This window comes from Limulus polyphemus, unplaced genomic scaffold (assembly GCF_000517525.1).
Source record: "Limulus polyphemus unplaced genomic scaffold, Limulus_polyphemus-2.1.2 Scaffold423, whole genome shotgun sequence".
NCBI lineage: Eukaryota > Metazoa > Arthropoda > Merostomata > Xiphosura > Limulidae > Limulus > Limulus polyphemus.
This window is the reverse complement of record NW_013666033.1, coordinates 23,083-29,202: the sequence shown is the minus strand read 5'-3', so window position 1 is coordinate 29,202 and position 6,120 is coordinate 23,083.

The window sequence follows — 6,120 nt, the reverse complement described above, 5'->3', positions numbered from 1 at the left end:
CTAGCGTTGTAAGCCGCAGACATGCCGCTGTGCCACTAGGGGTCTAGTAGATTTTGAAAAAATTCGCTGTTCTCTGATTTCGCACATATTATTGTTCGAGGAGATTTTAGCTTTTACTTTATCTCGGTGTTAACTGGGTCAAGCAAAATAAGACAGATGTTGCCTGTTTCTCTTCCCAGAATAACAGCCTGCATTTTAATTAGCGAAAACTAGTTACTCTTGTCTGAAAATCGGACTATAGTGCAAATGGGCACTTAACCGTTTGTCATTGGTCGACTGATCTAACAAGAACGAATGGCTGTTTTAGTGTAACTGAAACACGAGAGTTTATGGTAATATTTAAGACAGTATCGGGACTTGAGAGAGCAGCTTCATATAAATTGTGATGCAGAGTTTTACTTGCTTCTGATAAATTAATATAACACTTAGATAGAATTCACAGAGGTTAATGAGAATTTCCACAGGATATATAAAATAACAAATTTAAAAAGAAAGCGTTTTTTATATGGCGAGTGTTTTTGTTTTTCTATCGGAGGCATATTTCTGTGAAATACTGTGTAGAATAGATGACGAAACTTGAATTACACAATAGGTTAGGACAAGTTTTATCTTTTGATCTTACAACTTGTATATTAATTAGCTACATCTAGTTGGAGATATTGTTAGTTGGTGGTAGTTTTACCTAGTTGCCCTATCACTCATTCTCGGCAAATTGAAAGAAAATGGTTGGTGTGATGTCTACCAAGTAAGTGGAACACCACTTACCATTGATCAGGCATTGACTATACTGCAAAAGCATTCAGAGAAGAGACAATTCCTTGGAAAATCTAAAAAAGATATCCAGAGTTCAAAGTTATGACAGTGATAAATAACCACTTTTGCAACAAGTTCTCTTACTGGTTTGTATCTAGTTCTCCCAGTTTTTCATCACTATGTCAGTCCTTGTAATTTAATTGCTAGCTTTACTAAACAACTTTTCTAACTGTAATGTCTTTGTTTACCTTGCACTATCCTTTTGGTTTGTATGGTGGTTGCAAATTCAGCTAACAGTTTTTGCAGAGGAAAGGTAAAAATCAAATCAGCAATATGTCACAAACGGAAAATGGCTGAAGACTATGCTTTTGAACATAAAAATAGTATTTGAAATTTTCTAGAGATAAGGGATGTTACAGAATATTGATTTTGAAGTGACTTCTTACATTAAGATTTATTGGACAACTAGGGTAATAATATGGCCAGGTGGTTAGGGCGTTCAACTCGAAATCTGAGGGTCGCAGGTTCGAAACCTCATCCCACCAAACATGCTCGCCCTTTCAGCAGTAAGGGTGTTATAATGTGACGATCAATACCACTATTCGTTGGTAAGACAGTAGCTCAAGAGTTGGTGGTGGGTGTTGATGACTAGCTGTCTGCCCTTTAGTCTTTCACTGCTAAACTATGAACAGCTAGCATAGACGACCCTCGTGTTGATTTGCGCGAAATTTACAACAAACCAAACGAATTATGCTGTGCATTTACTGGTTTCCTAATGTCTTGCAAAATGAAAAATCAACCCCAAAAATTCCCAGAAAAATTAAACATAAATAAAAGCCTAAAACGAAGAACTCTACCAATCACACATGACAGGGTTGAAGAAAATTTTAATACCTCGACGCCTTCAAGTGTGTTCTTGCTCTTTTTAAACTATTATAAAACATGTACATTTTATTGTATATGTATAAAGCGAGGATAATCCACAAGAAATACACAAGGTACTGGAGTTGCGTTTAACATGCCGAAGTGTTACTGTGATGTATTTACAATGTATTTATTCCAAATGTAGTTTTAATGTGCTACCACTAAGTCACCAGAGATAATAGAACCAAGGGTAGAGTTCTGCATCAATACACTATCACAAATGAAAGGAAAATCACATGACAAAATCAACAAAGGTAGAGTACATGGTCTCATGTACATAAATCACACGGTAAACACAGTGAAGAAAACATTTAACAAAAACAGCTTGGGAAATAAAAGTGGGTTACAGAAGGTCGAATGCTATAGGTTCTCCTCTCTCAAATGCTTAATTGAATACATAAGTGAACTAATAATTTCCTTAAGTTTGATGTTGGTAGTTACAGTACCACATTCAGGAATTTATGCAGAGTTTCAGATCGCAACTTATTCAATGTAGTATTTCAACACTCTGGACAGCATATAACCTGACTATTTCATTCAAGAAAAGAAACCGAATTGTTATGCACTGGACAGTGGAACACTTTTATCAAATCACATTCTTCACAGTCTGATCAAATACACACCTTTTGTAATTATCAGGGTAGTGTGTGTTTATCCCGAAAACTTTTGCTTATAAAAAATGAAACTTGTTATAATGATTATTTTGGTTTTGTTACAATTTAAGCTATGGAAAAAAAGAGTAATAGTTTGATATATTTAAGTCAATCAGAGTTGTTTTTATGACTCATTTGGCAAATTTTACCTTGGTTTGGTTTTCACTTAATCTCCCATCACCCCTGAAAGCTAAAATGTCATTTCACAATAATTTTATGTTGTGTATACGGAAATTAATACGAGAAAGCATTTGGTGTGGTGTTTAAGGCAGTTGGAGTTGACTAAATGGCTCATCTGAGCACTTTTGTATTAGTCCAGGTTTTACCAAGTCCCTTTTCCCACTCTTTCTAGTTTAACAGTTACATTTCCAAATTTTGTTGTTTTAGTTCTTCATTTGGAACATAGCATTTATCCAGCAAGTTTCTAGCTTTAACTTTCCTCAGAAGCTAATTGGGTAAAGTAAAAATCAGGTGTCTTCCTGTCTGATTCTCTTGTAGGAATAACGAAGTACTTTTTAATTATAACACTTAGTTATCCTTGTTGATGAATCAGACAATAGCTGCAAGTGAAATTGCTTATAATATTCACTGCCAACTGATCTAACTCTTTCAATACTCTTTGAACAATTTTGTAACCATCATGTAAATATAAAACTATCCATATTATAATTTTTGCTCTGGTAAGATTATATTCAAGAAATTTAGCACGTTTTTAGTATACATTACAAGTCTGTTCTACACAAAAACTCAGATATTTGAATTAAGTATTTTTTACTAAATACTTGTCTGTGAATGTATGGAATTAGAGTTCTTACTGCTCTGAGTTCAAAGTGATTTTCATGTTTACCTTAAAAATACTTTATTCATCTTACAGTTTTCAAATTTCCTTTGCAAAATCTCTAAAACCTCCTAAATGAATATCAAACTTTTTCAATAAAACTTTATCTGTTATTTATTCAACCCTAACTGCATACAGATTGTTTGAAGTTAAGCACAAAGCAACACAATGGGTTATCTGTGCTCTGCCCATCATGGGTATCGAAACTCATTTTCTATCGTTGTAACTCCGCAGACATATCCACTGTGCTACTGGGGTGCAACTATATACAGACTCAGTTGATTTGACTGACCTTTTAACCACCACAAAAAAAACAAAAAACGAAACAAATCTAAATTACCCTTTCTTGCTTTGTAAAATGACTGCAGATTGTAACAGAAAACTAAAAGACTACATTTGTCTCTATTTAATTTTATTGCCTTTGAACCATTCTAATTAATAATCCTGAGATACAAGCTGTAAATCTCTTATCGGTCAAATAGCTCAAGTTATTTTATTGGATAGTGTAATACATGAGCTACTGGCGAGAATATCTCTAGGAGAATTTTTTTTTTTTTTTACTATCTTACCTAATTGAACCTAATACATTTCTAATATTTACATTTTAGTTACTTTTATAACAATAAAAATATATACATTTAGGAAATTTAGTCCTTACATATGTTTCTTGTTTGTTTTTCTGTAGCGTCCACTGAAACAATTTAAGTGTACTTTATTGTAATGATGGTACAAGTACATTAAACGATTTTTTTTATATTTCAATAACGCATGTAAAAACACAAAATAATAACATGCACAAAGCTAACAATGTCCTATTATTCATCTGGCTTTCTAGCTAAGGCATAAGTGCCTTAAAATAATTCCCTTAACTACTCTATCTGAACTCCGGGATAGTGACTTCCAATCTGTAGGAGAAATAACTAAATATCTCTATTAAGCACAAGTAGTATTATATGTCTTTGGTTTTCTATTGGTTATAAATGATGTAATAAAAAACATCAGAGAATTATTGAAAATTTGTGAAAAAAAGAGGATGTGACAGATGGGCGTGGCAAATGGGTCTGAGTGTCTAACTTATATATCCCTAAACAAAGAAAGTTGAAGGCTATAAAAATTAAATTTTGCCTTAGTAAAATCCACACTGTAATGACTAATTTATATTAAACTCGGGACATCATCTATGATACGAGTTTATGAAGTAAGTTACTTCCTTTTGTAGCTCTCAGTGATTACATTCCACGTGGAGAACGAGAACCTTTTTACACGGAACTAACTCAAATTCTAAGCAAAATGAAACCTTTTAACTACAGTTCAAAAGTATTAAAATATGATAATGAAATAGTAGAGGATAAACCTTGAAGTACAGATTAAAATCAGTACCTAACATTTTGTAAAAATATAATAAAGACTTTCTTCAAATACATTAATTTTAAAATGAAACATTTCCAATTCATATATAAATAAAATAAAATCTTTATAAAAAAGTTGATAACTATTACAATTATCGGAAGTATATAGGTATGTACAAGAAAAGAAAAATACAATAAAATGTTCTTTATACATATGCATACAGGTAGGTCAAAGGGTATCTTTCTTGACTATATCATAGGGTTACATTCAAAATTTAATTAATTACCTGTATTACTGGCATCAAATTATAGTTGAATATGCACATAGGGTTAATGAGTATTTCAATGTATATGTAATTTGTTACGATCCCGTATACGGTCCTGTATAATACAGTTGAAACAAAATAAATTACAACTCTGCAAATTTTGTTGTTTTAGAAATATTTTAAAAATAAAAAACACAAACCTCAAATAATAACTTATATACAATAATTTACAAAAAAATTTAATAAAAAAAAATCACTCTTTCTTGGTAGATCCACGTAGCAACTGTCTCTCCAAATTCCAATTCAAACAATCATTTCATCAAACACATAGTATGTCGAAATTCAGTTTCAGGTTGAAAATTTAAATTTCCAGTTCACAACAAAAGTTTTCACTGTTCAAATGTCCACTGCACCTAAACTTGTCCATATGTTCAAAACGGTTTTCAAAAGCAACAAAAGCTTACAAAAGTTACAAAAAGTTAAGACTAATTCTTAGACTTAGAGTCGAAATATACAAACTAGTGTTAGCTTATAACAAAAACCTACGATCACTATCTAGATTCACAAACTTTTCCTAGTCGATACAGAAATATGTCTCAAATTGCCACTCGAACTAAACTAAGCCCAAACACTTAAACTAAAAAAAAAAAAAGTTTTTTTTTCTAACTGAAACTTGAGACCTTTTATATAAATCCCAAATAATCGTTACACATGACGCTCATAATATACATCACGTGATAAAAAACTGTTAGGTCATTAATCAGGTGAAAAGCCTACCACACCTCACAACAAAGCTCCACCAAAATATTACAAAAATACCGCATCATAACATCTCTTCCCTCTTCAAATAATAAAAAAAAAACAACTAAACTTTAACAAATTCTTTTTTTCCCAAATAAACAATATTTTCAAAATTCTTGAAGCTGCAAAGTTTTTATAAAGTAAAATTTTGTTTATAATATTTCCAAAGAGCAACCTTGCTCAACATACAAAATAATACTATTTGCAATACAATATGCTATTGTTACAACAGCGGAAGTCATGAGACGCTGGTGGCGCATTGGCGCACGTGATGAATTTCTCGAATGATCGGGGAAGTCCGAGTATTTTGGAGATGCCCTCTTCGTTAGTATATAAGCCTGGTAGTGGGAAGCCAGCGGGGAGGCGGGAGGGGGAGGATGGGATATATGAATGAAGAGAGAGCAGTAGTTACTTTGAGTTCCGTGTAATTTATGATTCTGTTAGTTTCGAGCTAGTGAGCCGTAAAGTATGTTTTGTTATCGAGATTGTGAATCGCTATGATTTATAGTGTGTCTTATAAAAGTTGTTAAATTAAA